This window comes from Heloderma suspectum, chromosome 2 (genome assembly GCF_057233095.1).
Source record: "Heloderma suspectum isolate Gila_16-S chromosome 2, 16-S_ref, whole genome shotgun sequence".
NCBI lineage: Eukaryota > Metazoa > Chordata > Lepidosauria > Squamata > Helodermatidae > Heloderma > Heloderma suspectum.
Window position 1 is genome coordinate 334,994,014 of NC_139459.1, and position 19,631 is coordinate 335,013,644.

The window sequence follows — 19,631 nt, forward strand, 5'->3', positions numbered from 1 at the left end:
GTGCGGCACCTATGACATACAAACCTCCCTATTCTTGAAAGTGTGCTGGAAAGACCTTGCTCCAGTTTCCTTCATTACATGAAAGAACATCAATTGGAGTCTACTGAGCAACCCTGCAGCTTTAGCATCAGCACTATGAAACCTCATTATTAACATTTAGATCAGGGCTGGGCAATGTGTGGCCCACAGGTTGAATATGCCAACCCCTGGGGCATTTTTGCTGCCCTCACCATGGGTCCCCATTGGCTCCACTGGCACAGGGGCAGAAAAAAGCAGAAATCTCTCTTTAAAATACAAAATGTGGGGAGCATGACCTTTGGTTTAAATCAAAGTCATGCTCTTGAAAGCCTCCCAGGAGAGCAATTTTACTTCAAAACAAGGCATGGGCACACCTTGTTTTAAACAGAATTTGCTGCACACACATACACACCACTACTGAATTTCAGCTGCAAATTTGGCAGTGTGGCAGAGATGGCAATTGCAGTGGGAGGGGGGTAGTCCCCACCTGTTGGTTCTGGGGGGCGGGAATTGGCCCCTAGAACCCCAGAAGCTTCCCTGATTTAAGAACATGAGAACATCAGAAGGAATCCACAAGCAGGACGTGAGTGCAGCAGAACCCTCCGACCCAGTTCCCCAAGAACTGGTGTATGTAGGCATGCCACCTGCCCACCTCTGATACTGGAGGTAGCATATTGTCATCAGGTCTAGTAGCCATTGATATCCTTATCCTCTAGGAATTTGCCCAATCCTCTTTCAAAGCCATCCAAACTGATAGGGATGTCGTGGGCATCTGGCTGGGGCTCAAAGCCTGGCAAGAAATCCCCACTCAGGCCCCCAGATACCAGTCTGCAAATTCCCCCACCTGCCTGGCTCAGTATGTTCCAAGCTGGGCAAGCACACAGCTGCCAGCTTCCTTGTCGAGCTGCCATTTTGTGGGGAAATGGTGGCCTGTCTTTGTTCATAAACATCTATCTGTGCGAAGGGCAGCTGTAAAGGGGCCATTTACACAAGATTACAGATGTAAATGGCCCATTTATGCCAGTAATCGTGCATAAATGGCCACATTACAGTTGCCATTTGCATAAATGGACCTTTATGGAAAAGGCTGAGACACCATTTTCCCTCAAAATGGCAGCTCAGTGAGGAAGAGGGTGACCGCTTGCCATTTACCAGGTGCTCATAGACCAGCTGGCTCAGCACATGGCACAGCAAACAGGGGTGGCCATCAGGGGTACAGCGAGCAGTGCATGAGGCAGACCCTGTTGAATTCACCCATCTCTACAAATTGGTGGCCATCACTACATCTTGTGGAAGTGAATTCCAAAGTTTAACTATGCACCATGTGAAGAAGTCCTTCCTTTTATCTGTCCTGAATTTCCCACCAATCCACTTCATGGGATGACCATGGGTTCTAGTGTTATGAGAGAGGGAGAAAAATGCCTCCCTATCCACATTCTCCACACCATGCATAATTTTATACACTTCTATCATGTCTCCCCTTACTTGCCTCTTTTCTAAATTAAACACTCCCAGCTGTTGTAACCTTCCCTCATAGGGGAGATGCTCCAGCCCCTTCATAATTTTAGTAGGGATGTCAGAGAATTCCGCGACGGATCTTGGTGAGGCCGAATGCCAGTGCATTCGGCCCCCCAAAATCCGTCACAGAATGAAGCCCCTGCCTCCCCCATGAAAGGCACACAAGATGAAGTCCCTGCCACCCCCACCCCACAAAAGGCGTGCGAAATGGAGCACTTACCTGCTCCCGTCCGTGCTGCTTTGAGAATGGCGGCCGCCATTCGCTTCGTTTTCATAGCCGTGATAGGCTATGTAAATACTTACGTAGCCTATCACGGCATCCGCAGGGATGCCATTTGCATCCCTGCAGAGGCTGTGATAGGCTACGTAAGTATTTACATAGCCTATCATGGCGGGGGGGGGAAACCCCAGCATACGCAAATGGCGGTTGCTACCGCCATTTGCGTACGCTGTGTTTTTTCCCGCCTGCCATGATAGGCTACATAAATATTTACATGGCCTATCACGGCTCAATACAGGGACGCAAATGGTGGTGGCTACAACAGCCGCCATTTGCGTCCCTGCAGGGCTACCCAGCGGCTGGATGTCTGGCTGCGGGTGGCCAGAGCTGGCCGGCGGCTCCACAGCTTGGCCGAGGAGCGGAGCCAGCCGAGCAGGATTCCGGGGGGGAGGACCGGATCGCCTCTCCCCCCGTTGAGGATTCTGGGCCTCCCCCGAACCGCAGATTGCCTGGCACGGAGCCAGGTAGGTGTTTCGTACATCCCTAAATTTTAGTTGCCCTTCTCTGCCCTTTTTCCAACTCTACAATATCCTTTTTTAGGTGCAGTGACCAGTAGGGGTGGACGAAAGTCCCTTACCTGTCCTCGAAGGATGTTCGCAGTGGGGGGGAGGCGCTTCGCTGCTCCCCCCGCGAAGTTCAGGCCGGGGGGGGAAGCTTCCCGCCTCGCCCTGGCCGAAATTCAGGCCGGGGGGGAGGCTTCCCGCCTCGCCCGGCCGCGAACTCGAAAGTTTTTTTTTTAAAAAAAGCCCCCTGATAGGCTACGTGACGATTAACGTAGCCTGTCACGGCTAGATCTGCAAAGTCAGCCGTGATAGGCTACGTCAATCGTCACGTAGCCTATCACGGGTGACTTAAAAAAAAAAGCGCGTACGCTAATGGCGGCCCCCATAGGGAGCCGCCATTCGTGTTCCTTATTTGGTTGCTGTAGTCTACGTAAAGATTTATGTAGACTACAGCGAAAATAAGGGCAACGCTATTAAAATTAGGGCAATGCAAATAGCGTTCCCTTATTTTCGCTGTAGTCTACATAAATCTTTATGTAGACTACCTCTGTCCAAATAAGGAACGCAAATGGCGGCGCCCATGGGGCGCCGCCATTTGCGTATGCGCTTTTTTTCACCCAAAGTCACCCGTGATAGGCTACGTGACGGTTTACATAGCCTATCATGACTGACTTTGGAAATCTAGCCGTGATAGGCTACATAAATCATCATGTAGCCTATCACGGGTGTGTGTTTTTTTCTGTACTTTTTTATTTTGTAATGGCGGCGGCGGCAGCCGGTCGGGAGACCGGCTGCTGCCCCCGCCCCCACCGAAACGCCACCGAACTGCCGTCGGGACCCGCCGCCAAGAGGGACATTCGCTGAAGGTAAGTCCCATCCCAGGCGGGGCAGGGGGCCGGTGGAGAATTTCCCCAACACTTTCGGGGGGCCGAATGCGTCGGCACTCGGCCTCCCGAAGATTCATGGAGAAATTCTCCGCCATCCCTACTTTGTAGGTACCAAGGATCACCTGATTGATTGTAGGGATGTCAGAATTCCACCATGGATCTCGGTGAGGCCGAACGCCAGTGCATTCGGCCCCCCAAACTCCGTGGTGGAATGGCCTGCCACCCCCCCGCCCCCCGCGGATCCCCCCCGGGACGAGACTTACCTGTGGCAGATCTTCTGGGTGGCGGCGGCGGCTGTGGCGGCGGCGGCTGGTCTTCCAACCAGCTGCCGCCGCTGCCATTTCCAGGCTTGTAAAAAAAAAAAAAAAAAAGACGTGATAGGCTACGTAAACATTTACATAGCCTATCATGGCTAGGTTTAAAAAAAAAACAAACGACGTGATAGGCTACGTAAATCTTTACGTAGCCTATCATGGTTGGGTGGGTTTAAAAAAACAACAACCCATGTACGCAAATGGCGGCGGCTACGGCCGCCGCCATTTGGGTTCCTTATTTTTGCCGTCTTAATCTACGTAAATATTTATGTAGACTATGATGGCGAAAATACAGGGGAATGCAAATAGCGTAGCAAGCGCTATTTGCATCCCTTCTTGATTCGCCGTTTTAGCCTACGTAAAGATTTACGTAGGCTAAAATGGTGAATCAAAAAGGGACGCAAATAGCGCCCGCTACGCTATTTGCGTTCCCCTTTATTTTCACCGTCATAGTCTACGTAAATATTTACGTAGATTAAGAGGGCAAAAATAAGGAACGCAAATGGTGGCGGCCGTAGCCGCTGCCATTTGCGTATGCAGTTGTTGTTGTTTTACCAAGAGCCCTCCGCGGCCGGAAATCTGGCTGCGGACGGCTCTGGCCTGGCTGGGCTTGGTCAGCTGCTCCGCGGAGCTGCCATGGAGCACAGCCAGCCGTGGAGGATTTCAAGGGGGAGGAATGGAGCGCCTCCCCCCCCAGCAAGGATACCAGGGGGAGGGACGGAACGCCTCCCCCCCACAATCAACATAATCCGCGAAAGGTAAGTGACTTTCATACATCCCTAATTTATTGTAATTATGGTTGAAAAAACATTTCTCATCTTCAGTGGTGCTGCCAGGTTTGAGAAGGACCTGGGCAAGATGCTCTTTGGCACCACTCCCCACTCCCACCCCTCGATACAACTTCCTGCCACTGTCCCACTTAGGACAATAGTATGATTTAAAAGGGCACAGAGCTGCAGCCTTGAGTGATGTGCCATATTTAATTGATGGTGTGCCATATTTAACCCTGCTGCCACTGCTTCCTGTCTGTGGGTCCCTTTGGGAGCCCTCCTGGACTATGGGGCCCAGACCTATATCCTGTGGTCTGGCCTGGACAGTGGCACTTCTCACCTTATTCAAAAAGATAATATGGTGAGAGAGAGAGAGAGAGAGAGAGAGCGTAGTGGTACAAAAAAACACAGAAGACCAGGGTATCTTCTATGGAGAAATGTTTCTGAGGGAAGGATTAGGAGGGAAGATTCCACTCTTAATGCTAAAGTAGTCTTCCAGATGCAGAGAAGGTTATGTATGCTATTTGAAATGGGTGTACTCAGTGCAGAAATGAGGACTTTTGTGGGTTGTTTTACAATTATATTTCCCACATTTATGCACAAATATGGAGGCAAAAGAATGATGTATCGCAGCACTGAGAATTTCTATATCTAACTCCAAGTAAGGCATCTCCCTGATGGATACATTGGGAGATCAAAGTTGTGTTTTATTAGTCGTATAAAAAGTGTCTTTAGTTTGGAGTTGAAAGGGAAAAATTTGCATTTAAATAGAAAGATTAATGACTGTAATACTCAGAGCATATACTGAATAATTTTCCAAATGGAAAATAATTTACATTATTCTATATAAAACATACACCTCATCATGTTATGGTGGAAAAGAGGGAGAGAAAAGAACAGATAACAGTAATATTTCATGAAATGTTTTTAATACAATATAACTTTGTTATACAATTATTATGTCCAGTTGTAAATATTGCATGTCCAGGAAATCATACACCCAAGAGCTCAATAGGCCATGTGCTTCCTAAGGCAAAGGGTAATGGTATACAAGAGTGGTGCTTATTTCAAATAAAACTATTAAAAATATATTGGGAGGAAAATATGTTGGGAAATACGTTGCCCCAAAACCTCCCTGGCAGAGAATATGACTCAAGATGGAGGCAGAATTCTGGATTATTTCAAGTAGGAGTCCCCTTTTACAGCACTTAAGTCAAAGCCAGCCCAAGACATTTTTTGCTGCTTGAGGTAAGGGTGTCAGAGAAATCCAAACAGGATCCGGATGACTTCGGATTTCTACAAAGCCATGGATTCTGCAGTAGGCCAGCATCCTCTGAGATGCATGGGTTCCTCCGACTGGCAGACAATGTTTAAAAAAAACTTCTGGAATCGTATGCAAATTTACTCATACAAAAATACAAACAATGTTGGAAAATATGCTAGTATATACACCATTTTAAAAACATCCACCCACTGTTTAATACATCTCTGATTTCTCCTCAGTCTCCACTGTGTAACATTCTTTTTTGTGTTCACTCTACTAATTCATTGTATGCTGAGCTAAGAAAAATACACAAAATGTTACATGCCAGTAAGTTACATAAATTGTGGCGGACTTTTGTGTGTACTTTTCCAAAGCGGGGAGGGGGAATTTGATTCTGTCAGTGAATGGATGATGCAATGAATGATGTTGAACAATCTGCAAAACATAGATGGAATGGATTACACAAAATTTGTGTACCACTAGACTGAGGGAAATGGTAGGGTATTGCCCGCAGCCCACAGCCCAATTCCATACACAGAAGCTGCCTGGACTGGGAATATTACCTTAGCACTGGCTACAGGACAGTCTCCTCCACTGCAACTAAGGGCAGCAGCCTAGTAGGGGGCAAAGGGCAGGCCATGTAGCACACGCAGCTCTGTCTTCCAACAGAGGGGAGCAGTCGAGGAGCTTAGGAGAAACACCTGGGGATGCTTGAGAAATTTGAGACAGACTAAAACGAGCTCAGATTTCTAAGAATCTGACCTGCAGAATCTCCTGCAGAGTGACCCCCTCAGGCTGTGTGGAGTCTGTGGACTTCTGGATCTTTTTTTTTTTACTTTCCCAAAATTTACACATATTTATTCATAGGAAAATATGCATGTTTCTGCTGAGGAGAAGTTGAATGGAGTGGGGGACAATACGCTAAATGTTACATACTGAGGTAAATTATGTAAATTCTTATGAAACCTCTTACAGAATTATTTGTGCATTTTTCCGCATGAGAGGAAAAAAATCACATTCATCTGTGAGCAGACAATGGAATAAAAGGTGCCTGACAATCCACGGAACACAGACAGAGCAGATTTTACACAGTCCATATATCCCTAGGAACACCTGCGGGATGCTACCGCCCCTTTCCACACACCATTCAGCATCTGCTGCCTCAGCATTTGCTGCATCTCCCTCTGCCTGTTGACAAGACTGGCCCAGCAATGCTTTAGTAGCTCTGAAAAAGCCATCAACTGATTAGTGTTGCCAAGTAGGCCTGCCTGACCACCCTTGAGAAAGAAGATAATGGCAAGCTTTAAACAGAACCTTTACTTAATATTAACAGGCCCCTTCTTTGTGACAACTAAACTAGGCAAGCTAAAATAGGCAAAAGTGAAACCAAAATCAGTACCCCAACTCCCTACAGGCATTAACCATTTAGCAGCTTTTCAACCAGTTATTTCCCCCTCCATAAAGTGGGTTTTAACCAACAGCTGTTGCTTATTCCAACAATGTGTTTGTTTTTACAAAGGCTCATCCATAAACGCTTGGAGAGGGGGAGGCCACATAATTCTATCACAGTATGGGGAATGTCAAATGGAATGTCCAGCCACAATTACTAGGAGAGACCATAGCTCCGGGCCAAGCTAAACATTCTGTCTAGCACGCATGGTGGGGTGATGCATGCCAGTTTTCTTTACCACCATGCAAGCGCACATGGCCCCAATTTGGAGTGAACCATAGTGCTCCAGGAGGAGGGGATTAAACCTCCTCTCCTTCCCCCATGGCGGAAGAAAATGGCGTCCGGCTTAGCGAATGCCATTTGCATCCCTGTTCTTTGCAGTAATAGGCTACGTAAATCTTTATGTAGCCTAGCATGGCAAAAAGCAGGGATGCAAATGGCATCCACTATGCCATTTGCGTCCCTGCTCTTTGCAGTGATAGGCTACATAAATTATTTGCGTCCCAGCAGCCGGAAGTCCACCAGCGGCCGGAGCTGACTGGCAGCTCTGCGGATTCGCCGTGGAGTGGAGCCGGCCGGCCAGTGAGGATTCCAGGGGGAGGGATGGATTGCCTCCCCCCCCACGGACCCCCGCAGACTCCAGGTAAGGGGGTTTCGCACATCCCCAGCTACATAGAAACAAGGAACACTGGAGAGCCAAATGCTGGGCACTTTACTGAGGCTGACATTGCTGATCATAGTGGATCATTAAACACACACACACAAAAAAAACAAAGATAGCTGTGCTCGCCCATGACAAGGCTGGCCCAAGACATTTTGCTGCCTGAGGTGAAGGCAAGATGGTGTTCCCTCCCCATTCCACCTACAGAAGCCAACTGGACAACCCTGGTGACAGGATAGTGTCCTCTGCTGCACCTGAGGCATGTGGCTAGTTTAGGGGACCCAGCTGTGGCACACACAACTCTGTCCTCCAGCAGAGGAGGATGGCTGATCTCCATTTCTTAAAACATACAGGCTGAGTGTAACTCAGATCTGTCAGTGAAATAGGGTGTAGACGTGCCCACAGGCACCAAATTGCCTACTCCCAATCTGTACATTGTTGTTGTTGTTCAGTCGTTCAGTCGTGTCCGACTCTTCATGACCCCATGGACCATAGAACACCAGGCCTTCCTGTCCTCCACTCTCTCCAGGAGCGTGCTCAAGTCCATATTCATTGCATCAGTGATGCTATCTAGCCATCTCATCCTCTGCTGTCCCCTTCTCCTTTTGCCTTCAGTCTTTCCCAGCATCTCTCTTTTCCAGAGAGTTTTCTCTTCGCATTAGGTGGCCAAAATATTTGACCTTCAGCTTCAGTATCTGTCCTTCCAATGAGCAGTCAGGGTTGATTTCCTTTAGGATGGACTGATTTTACCTCCTTGCAGTCCAGAGGACTCGTAAGAGTCTTCTCCAGCACCACAGTTCGAAAGCATCAATTCTTCAGCGCTCAGCCTTCCTTATAGTCAGCTCTCACAGCCATACATTACTACTGGGAAAACCATAGCTTTGATTAGATGGACCTTTGTCGGCAAGGTGATGTCTCTGCTTCTTACTATGCTGTCTAGGTGTGCCATAGCTTTCCTCCCAAGGAGCAAGCGTCTTTTAATTTCATGGCTACAGTCACCGTCTGCTGTGATCTTGGAGCCCAAGAAAATAAAATCTGTCACTGCTTCCATTTCTTCCCCTTCCATATGCTAGGAAGTGATGGGGCCAGATGCCATGAGGTTTTTTTAATGTTGAGTTTCAAAGCAGCTTTTGCACTCTCCTCTTTCACCCTCAACAAAAGGCTCTTTAGATCCTCTTTGCTTTCTGCCATTAGGGTGGTATCATCTGCGTATCTGAGGTTGTTGATAATTCTCCCAGCAATCTTAATTCCAACCTGTGATTCATCCAACTCGGCGTTTCTCATGATGTACTCTGCATATAAGTTAAATAAGCAGGGCGACAATATGCAGCCTTGTCGCGCTCCTTTCCCAATTTTGAACCAATCGGTTGTTCCATGTCTGGTTCTTACTGTTGCTTCTTGACCCTCATACAGGTTTCTCAGGAGACAGGTAAGGTGGTCTGGTAAACACATCTCTTTCAGAATTTGCCAGAGTTTGTTGTGATCCACACAATCAAAGGCTTTAGCGTAGTCAATGAAGGAGAAATAGACATTTTTCTGGAATTCTCTTGCTTTCTCCATGATCCAGTGGAAGTTGGCAATTTGATCTCTAGTTCCTCTGCCACTTCGAAACCCAGCTTGTACTTCTGGTAGTTCTCGGTTCGCATACTGCTGAAGCCTAGCTTGTAGGATTTTGAGCATCATCTTGCTGGCATGTGCCCTTCATAGATCACTGCCTTGTTCACTCTTTCTGGTGCTACTTGGAAATTCCTTCTGCTCTTCCCCGGTAGTATATTGGACACCTTCCGACCTGAGGGGCTCATCTTCCGGCGTCATATGTTTTAGCCTTGTGATACGTTCCATGGGGTTTTCTTGGCAAGAATACTGGAGTGGGTTGCCATTTCCTTCTCCAGTGGACCACATTTTGTCAGAACTCTGTGCCATGACCTGTCTGTCTTGGGTGGCCCTGCACAGCATTGCTTATGGCTTCACTGAGTTATGCAAGCCCCTTCGCCACAACAAGGCAGTGATCCATGAAGGGAAATCTGTACATTACCCTTTGGCAAATTCACCACCAGGAGAGGTGACAGTGAGGGAAGTTAGTGAAGAAAATGTTCAAAGAGGTGAAACACATTAAGCAAATGCTAGTAAATTTTAATGCTTAGTTCCAAGTGCTAAGTTCACTAATTTAATTATCAATTCTCACTGCAAATGACAAAAAGCTGGTAAGATACTAATATGTTACTGCACTTTTAATATGTGCAGTTTGATCCCAGGCATGTCTTATCCAGAGCTAGGTCCCACCAAATTCAGTGAGATAACTCCTTAATAAGGGAGTGCAAGACTGAAGCTTTAATTACATGGAGCCCCTTCTTTTTGCTGTGGTAATTCAAATTCTAATGTTCTTAAATACAAGGTAATGAAATCTGGTCATGCCCTTACTGTATACTACATAACCCATGTGTGTGTGTGTGTGTGTTTAAGGTGTGTGTGGCTTTTGGGTAGCTTTGCTATTCATGATCTTGAATGTGCTTTATTGTTTTGCTGTATTAATTATGAATGTTAACCATCATGGGAAGGAAGGAAAGGTTCCTCCTGTGCAAGCACCAAGTCATTGCTGACTCCTACAGAGACACTGCTTTCGCCGGCGTTTTCATGGCAGACTATAGCAGGGTGGTTTGCCATTGCCTTCCCCAGTCATTAACCATAATGAGAATCTCCTAAATGTACAGAAATAAATATATTAATGGTACCAACTGGTCAGTCTTCAAAGTCGATGGAATCCAAAAAGAAATGCTGCTAAATTTCTAGGGTGAACATCTGATGTTTGAGCTCATTGAGTTTCTTTGAATTCCTTCTCAATGCTCATTTTGTCTTGTTTGCGTTCCCAAATGCGAGCATCTTTTTTTTTCAAAAAAAAAAAATGAGAAAAATTCACATTTTCAAAAGTGTGCACACTTTCCCCCACAGTCTAAAGCATGCAAATGCAGATTAGGGGGAGCGATGCACATTTGCAGAAGTGCACGCTTTCAAATGCAAACTCAAGTTTGGGAAATTGTAGAATGGCACTAGTGTTCATGTTCACGTTTGGGGCTGCGAAAGGGACATGGTCACCTGATTGGTGAACAGGAATGCTATTCTCATACATCCCTACAAACTTCACCTGAAGCAAAATTCAGAGGCAAAATGTGTGTTTCCTACATGGGGAAACATCGGAGGAATTCCAAAGGAAGCATATAGAGTTTTGATATAACTGGTGGCATTATGGAGGTGAAGGGGTTGGCATCCCATCCAAGCCACACCCCCTACATCACCTAAGCAGCTGCTAAAGGCACAGACTGCTGTCTGATCAGGACTTGGCAACACAAATACTGGCATAGATCCAGACCATTATGGGTCAAACCGATGTGATCACACTCCTCCTCTTGCTAACTTCAGACTAGCTCCTTCTGATACTGATACTGATACCCTTACCTGATACTGGAAAGTAGCAGATAGCCAGCATGACTAGTAGCCATTGATAGCCTTACACTCCATGAATTTGTCTAATACACATTTAAAGTCATTGGAGTTGGCAGCCATCACCAAGCATGCGATGAATAACATGAGAACATAAGAAGAGCCCTGCTGGGTCAGACCAAAGGCCTATTTCATCCAACGTTCAGTTTGCACAGTCGCGAACCAGATCCACATGGGAAGCCAAGAAGAAGGAGATGGGTGAATCAGCACCCTCCCACTTGTGCTCCCCGACAACTGGTTTTCAGAGGCGTAGTGTCTCAGATGCTGGGCCTGGAGGTAATATACAACCATCATGACTAGCAACTATTGATATCCATTAAGTTATCCGAATCCCCCTTTAAAGCCATCCAGGTTGATGGCCATCACTGCATCTTGTGGTAGTGACTTCCATATTTTGACTATGTTCTGTGTGAAAAAAATACTTTTTTTTTCTTTTGCCTGACTGAATCTCACCATTCAGCTTCATCAGATGACCCCAGGTTCCAGTACTATGATGAGAGAGGGAGAAAAACTTCCCTCTATCCACTTTTCCACATCATGCAAAACTCTATACACCATTAACAAGGCCTTCCCTTACTCCCTTCATTTCTAAGCTTAAACACACACACACACACACACACACACACACCACCCTGAAATTTCCTGGATCCACCCTGGATTTGCATTGGCCATGTTCCAATCCTCTGATACAGAAGCCGATCTTGGGAACATGTTATGTATTTTCATAAGAAGATCAGCAATTTCACCTTTGATTTCTTTAAGAAGGCTTAGATGGATATCATCTTGACCCAGTGATTTGATGTTGTCATTGTTGTTTTCAATTTGTAAATAAAGTCTAGAACTTCTTGTTACCTCTATTTGTCTCAGTTCCTTAGACTCCCTTCTTCAAAATATCAGTTCAGGGCCTATATCCTCTGTATTGAAGACTACAAACAGAGAGAGAGACACACCTGTTCTGAAGAATTCCATCTATAACTATCATCCCATTTCTATAGTAACAGGTACCATATTTTCTATAGAGATAGGCCTTGCTGCATTTGATATCAGCAAATAAGATAAAATGTGGCACATATAGGCTTTCATCTTGGTTTGAAATGTTTTGTTTTTCAGAAAACTGTCCAGAAAACCAGTTGTTTGTATGTCCATGTGAAATAGCACAGCTAAGAACTGCACCCCTGACCTTTCCTTCTTCCATGGCCATCATTAGTGACAGGAAAAACCAGGTTCCCATGTTGAAAGTCATTCTCATCAACCTTCTCCATTTTCCATTTGTCTATAAGTTCACACACAGTCCTCTGCTGTGTCAAGATTATCTCTATCTGACTGGTCTGAAAGAAGGTTCAGAAGAATGCATTGAAGGAGAATGTAAATGAATTGAATTTGTGTTGAACTTCCCCCTTTAGCTGCTGTTTTGGTGATTTGTTGACCCCCTCTACCTAGACAAGCCAGACAAGTCAGGAATTCCTTTGCCTTGATAGGAAAGATAACAGTAGACACTTTTCTATGTTGCAAACTCTCACTGTATTTCAAGGATTGCACCTGTCACATAACAGGTCAAGAATGTGCTCTTGTGAAGTGGCTTATGAAGCCTGCAAAGTTCTATGGTTCCTCAGTGCTACCTTATATAAACTTTACTTCACTCTCCAAAATTATTCCAACATACAAGCAATGGCTGGGCATTCTCTTAATACCCTAAACCAAACTTTGGGCAAAATAATAATAATAATAATAATAATAATAATAATAGTGATACATGCCAAGTTCACAATCCAGGTTACTTTTGTCTTCTTCCACTCAGCCCTAGGAAGGGGGGTCATTTTGCTATTGACCATTATAATTTATGATAGTACTGCCATTGATTTCAACATCAAACATGCTGTAAAGAGCCAGCATGGTGTAGTGGCTGGAGTGTTGGACTGGGAGCTGGGAGATCCGGGTTCTGGTCCCCACTCGGCCATGGAAGCTCACTGGGTGATTTTGGGCCAGTCACAGACTCTCAGCCCAACCTACCTCACAGGGTTGTTGTTGTGAGGATAAAATGGAGAGAAGAAGGAGGAGAATGTAAGCCGCCTTGGGTTCCTTGAAAGAGGAAAAAAGGTGTGATATAAATGTAATAAATAAATAAATAAATAAATAAATAAATAAATAAATAAATAAAGTATACCAACTGTCTATCATCTTTCATAGCTGCTGTTGTGCTTCTGCCATTATCTGCTCATCAGTGAAGCAAACTGAAGTGAAGGGAGATTAAGCTTGGCTTACCCACAGCATCCAGTTGCCATATAAAACATTGTGTTATTGTTGGGAAGATGATCAGAGCTGATACGAGGCACCTGGCTTTTCTAAAGCTACACTACCAACAAAACTAGAACCACTGTAGAACTGTGCCTCCAACTCCCATGTCACAGAGGTGATCCAGGAGGACACCATGGTCAATGATATCAAAAGCCACTGAGAGATCAAGGAGAAGTAACAAGGTTGCACTTCACCCATCAGGGTGACTAACAACCCTGATCCCTTCCCAGATTGGACCTAAATCCAGACTGGAATGGATCCAGATAATCAGTTTCATTCAAGAGCTCATACAGCTGAGACGCCACCACTCTCTTGAGCACCTTACTCAGGAATGGGGTGTTTGTGACCGGACGATAGTTAGCATAGATCTCTGGATCGGGGGGGGGGGGCAGTGTTCAGTAGTGGTTCCACTGTTACCTCCTTCAAGGCAGTCGGGACCACACCATCATGCAAAGATGCCTTCACTGCTCCCCTGATTCATCTGGTCATTCCCCCGCACCTAGCTTGAATAAGCTATGAAGGGAAAGGGTCAAGAGAACATGGGGTGGATCATACAGATGCAAACATCTTGTCCACATCCTCAAGCTCCAAAAACTGACATTGATCCCACAAAACAGGATAAGATGATGCACTGGACACCTCAACAGACACTGCATCAATAGCAATGTTCAGGTCAACATCAAGGTGAGCGATTTTATCATCGAAGTGTTTTGCAAACTCATCACAGTGGGTCTCCGAAAGTTCCAGTATTGGGTTCACTGCTTTTAATGAAAGCAACCCCCAAACCATTCAGAAAATGAACAGCTGGACAGCTACTCAAGGATGTGATGGAGGTGGCAAAGTAAGCTTTATCTGCTGCCTTCACTGCCACGCAGTAGGCATGATTATACTTACTCATGCTCAATCACCTTCATGACAACCGTCTTCTGACCTGTTTCATTGTCCGGAGCTCCCCAGTAAACCAGGGCACCAGTGGTCTGACAGATTTGTGGACTGAAATGGGCTCCTGTGCCATCCCTAGATGTGGCTCTGTACACAGCTTTTTGGTGGTTAATTGGTCAAGTATGAAAAAGTTTAATCAATCTCCTAGAGAATAACAGACCTTTCAGGAGGAGTACCTGCTCAGTCCTGTGCATAAGGGCAATATCATCTGCAAATCCACAGTTGGATCCAGATAGTCATACATACAGTAGACCCATTGAATTCAATGAGACTTAAGCTAGATATGACTTTATGGGTCTACTCTATGTATGACTAAGTCCAGATCCAAGCCCCAGCCTTTTCATGTAGGCACTGGGTTCTTTGGAAAATCTGGCCCTACATGTCAGATAGCTGCATTGGTGGGCTGAATCACAATTTCAGTGATTCAGTAGGGGTGTATGAAACCCCACTTACCTGGCTCCGCCGGGTTCCGCAGGTGGGGGGAGGCGATCCGTTCCTCCCTCCAGAATCCTCGATGGGGGGGAGGCGATCTGTTCCTCCCCCCCGGAATATTTACGTAGCCTATCACGGCTAAAGCAGGAACGCAAGGCGTCCCCTACGCCATTTGCATTCCTGCTTTAGCCGTGATAGTAGGGATGTACGAAAGTCACTTAACTTTTTGATGGGGTGATTCATGGGGGGGGGCGGCACTCCACACCTCCTCCCAAAATCCTAATCCGGCCAGCTCCATTCTGTGGAGATTCCGTGGAGCTGCCGGACGGGGCCGCTGGGCAGCCTGCAGGAAAAAACAACAACAGTGTACGCAAATGGCAGCAGCTACGGCGGCCGCCATTTGCATTCCCTTTTTTTTGCTGTTTTAGCCTACATAAATATTTACGTAAGCTATTATGGCGAAAAAAAGGGGAACACAAATAGTGTAGCGGGCGCCATTTGCGTTCCTTCCCCCCCCCTCTGTTTTACCCTACGTAAATATTTACATAAGCTATTACGGTGGGGGGGGAAGGAACGCAAATGGCACCCACTATGCTATTTGTGTTCCCCTTTTTTTCACCGTAATAGCTTACGTAAATATTTACGTAGGCTAAAACAGCAAAAAAAAGGGAACGCAAATGGCAGCCACCGTGGCTGCCGCCATTTGCATATGCTGGTTTTTTGGGGGGGGGCTTGCCGTGATAGGCTACATAAATACTTACGTAGCCTATCACGGCCTCCGCAGGGACGCAAAAGGCGTCCCTGTGTTAGCCGTGATAGGCTATGTAAGTATTTACGTAGCCTATCACGGCTATGATGAAGAACTGAATGGCGGCCACAGGGTGGCCGCCATTCGCAAGTCAGCGTGGACGGCAGCAGGTAAGTGCTCCATTTCGTGTGCCTTTCATGGGTTGGGGGGGGCGGGGGCTTCGTTCCGCCATGGATTTCGGGGGCCTGAATGCACTGGCATTTGGCCTCACTGAGATCCATGGCAGAATTCTCTGACATCCCTACGTGATAGGCTACGTAAATATTTACATAGCCTATCACGGCTGAAGTGGGAACGCAAGGCGTCCTCTATGCCATTTGTATCCCTGCTTTACCTGTGATAGGCTATGTAAATATATACGTAGCCTATCACGGGCCGGCATAGGGATGCAAATGGCGGCCACTAGGATGGCCGCCATTTGCGTGCCGCAGCAGCCCGACAACAGCCGGAGCCGCCACCGCTGCTGCTGGAGCCAGAGCTGGAGCCGGAGCTGCAGCCAGGTAGGCTCCGTTTTGCTGTGCTTTCACGGGGTGGTAGGGCAGGGGGCTCCATTCCGCCACGGATTCCGGGGGGCCAAATTCACTGGAATTTGGCCCCCCTGGGATCCATGGCGGAATTCTCTAACATCCCTAGTGGCATTTATTGAGAGAGCATGGTGGTTCATTGCATTCAGCATAACTTGAACAGGTTAAGAGAGAGTAGGAGGACAACAGTAATTACTCACCAGCTGTGCCTTCATAATCTCCACCCATGAAACTGTCAAACACTCAATTAAACAACTATATTTCAACAAGAACCAAAATATCTCAAATTTCAGGATAATTTCACCTATGTTCGTAATTAATTTCTGAAAGTGAAAAGTGGTTTTATGTTGCTTTAATTAATGGTTTCTTATCCTCTCTTGAGAAGTTAATGCTGCTTGCTTGTGGAGAAAAAGTCTCCTAGCAACACAAAAATACTATCAGCTTTCAAGTGCTTCCTCATCTCAGGTTGATACACAATTCCTATAGGAAGGAACACAGAAGGTTTCTTGTGTTCCTGCCAGGCTCCGTCTACTCTAGGCCAGCTTTCCCCAACTTGGTGCCCTCCAGGTGTTTTAGGCTACATATCCCAGCATTCCAGCATCAGCTCCAGTCAGCATTGCCCATGGGAATTGAAGTCCAAAACATCTGCAAGGCACTAGGTTGGGGTAGGCTGAACTAGACAAACAGTTAATAACATGGTGAAACTCATTCTGGAGTGTGCCACTCTCAACTTTATGTGGAGGACTGCAGGTCTGAATGCTGCCCTGTGTGTGGGGGGGGGGGCGGAGACACTTAACATAAGAAGAGCCCTGCTGGGTCCAGCCAAAGACTGATCTAGTCCAGCATCCTGTTTCCCACAGTGTCTAATCCAGATACCCATGGGAAGCCCACAAGCAGGATGTAAACACAATAACAGCCTTCTGCTTCTGTCCCCATTAATTGGTATAGAGAGGCTCACTGCCTCAGTACTGGTGGCAGCTTATAGCTAGGGATGTCAGAGAATTTCACCACGAATCTCGGGGAGGCCGAATGCCAGCGCATTCGGCCCCCCGAAATTGGTGGCGAAACGGTCTGCCCCCCATCCCCCCCCCCCAGGGACGGGACTTACGCTGGGCGAATCCTCCTGGCGGCGGCGGTGGCTCCAGCGGCGGTTCGGTGGCGGTTCAGCGGCCAGTCTTCCGACCGGCTGCCGCCACCGCCATTTCCAGTAAAAAAAAAAAACACGTGATAGGCTATGTAAAGATTTACATAGCCTATCACAGCTAGATTTTTAAAAAATACCGTGATAGGCTACGTAAATGTTTATGTAGCCTATCACGGCTGAGTGGGAAAAAAAACCGTGTGTACACAAATGGCGGTGCCCATGGGTGCTGCCATTTGCATTCCTTATTTTGGCACGTCTAGTCTACGTAAACATTTATGTAGACTACGGCGAAAATAAGGGGAACGCAAATAGCGTAGATGCTACGCTATTTGCGTTCCCCTTATTTTCGCCGTAGTCTATGTAAATGTTTACGTAGACTAGACGTGCCAAAATAAGGAACACAAATGGCGGCGCACATGGGCGCCGCCATTTGTGTACACGCGGGGTTGTGTGTTTTTTTTCTCTCAGCCATGATAGGCTACGTAAACATTTATGTAGCCTATCACGGCTGACTGCAGGGATGCAAACGGCGGCAGCTACGGCCGCCGCCATTTGCGGCCCAGCTGGCCAGGATTCGGGGGTGGAGGGACGGAGCGCCTCCCCCCCACCGCGAATCAAATTTCGATACAGGTAAGAGACTTTCGTACATCCCTATTTATAGCCATCATGACTTGTGGCCATTAACAGCCTTAGCCTCCATTAATTTGTCTCATTCCCTTTTAAAGCCATCTAAGATGGTGGACATCACCACATTTTGTGGTAGTGAATTCCATAGCTTAACTATGTGGAGTGTGAAAAAGTACTTCCTTGCATCTGTCCTCAATCTCCTACTATTGGGTGCCCTTGGGTTTTAGTATTATGGGAAAAGGAGAAAACTTCTCCATCTCTACTTTCTCCACACCATGCATAATATTATAAGCCTTTATCATGTCCCTCCCCACTTAACCCTCCTTTTTTTCTAAGCTAAAATACCCCATGTTTTGTAATGGTTCCCTGCAATTTGCCAGTAAGGATGCTATTTCTGAAATTTTGCCCTTCCTCATTTCTCCCTGAATTTTGGAGTTTTGAATTACCTGACCTTGATGTGATCATGGTCACATTTCTGAAGTGGAGTGGAGCTAATGTATGAGGAATTCTCCAGTCTTTCTCCGTTTTTGTTTCCACGTGTTGTACACTGGACAAGCACAGTTTACCACATCTTTCAGTTCTATCAGTTAATTTGTGCTCATCCTCTCTCTATAGTATCAATGAGCAGGTATGCTACCCCCCACACACAAAAAACCCCCAAGGAGCTGCCTTATACTGAGTCAGTCCTTCAAGCTCAGGTTGTCCACACTGACTAGCAGAGGTTCTCCAGAGTTTCAGACCAGGGTCTTTCTTAGCCTTACCTGAAGATTGATGCTGGGGAGCCTGAGACCCTCTGCATGCAAATGTGTGCTCTACCACTAAGCTGCTCCCCCACCCCCATATGATTGTGTGCATGATTTCATCAAAATTATTTTTCTGCAGTGTGCATGTGGAATGTACATGCATTCATAAAACACACACACACACAGAGAGAGAGAGAGAGAGAGAGAGAGAGGGAGAGAGGCAAGCTTGATATGGTTGTACAGCCTGTACAAGATTATTTTTGCCTGGTGGTTTACCAATGTGCAGGATCACATTTGCGCATCAATTAAACACTACACAGAACATTGTGACATAATCATGCACATGATCACATCAAGGCCAGGGACCTGGGGTTGGGCAGGTTGTAGCTATATTACTTGATCAGTTCTCACGCCTTAGCATATTGCTAAAGTGAAGTTGAAGTGGAGAACTTACCATACAGGCTATCATTTTCAGTGGCATCCCTGGGATGGGTGGAATGCCTATTCTCGTTAGGGATGGTTGAGAAATGCACTTCACCAAGTAAAGGGTTGTTTGTTTGTTTGTTTGTTTGTTTAATGGAATTACCCAATTCGTATGTCCTAGAACTGAACCCAGACCTGAATGCAATTTGCGGTTGGAAATCCATACATTTCTGGGTTTGCAGTGCATTCTGCAAAACACACAGACATGTTCATTGACATGCACACATCTGGAAAATATGCAAAGAAAACTGCTTATGTTTCTAACAGGCAAACAAACACGCTTTCGGGTTCAATCCTATGTTGATCGTCGGCAGCCTCCGAAGTCAGACGCTGCTGAATATCCTAATGCAAGGTGGCATTAGGAGCTGATCCTTGTCGCTATGCTTCGGCCACCCTGCATTTTTGTTAGACGGGCGATTTTGCCCATCTAGTTGCAGAGCTTCAGAGTGGGAGGAAAGGAGGCTGGAGTG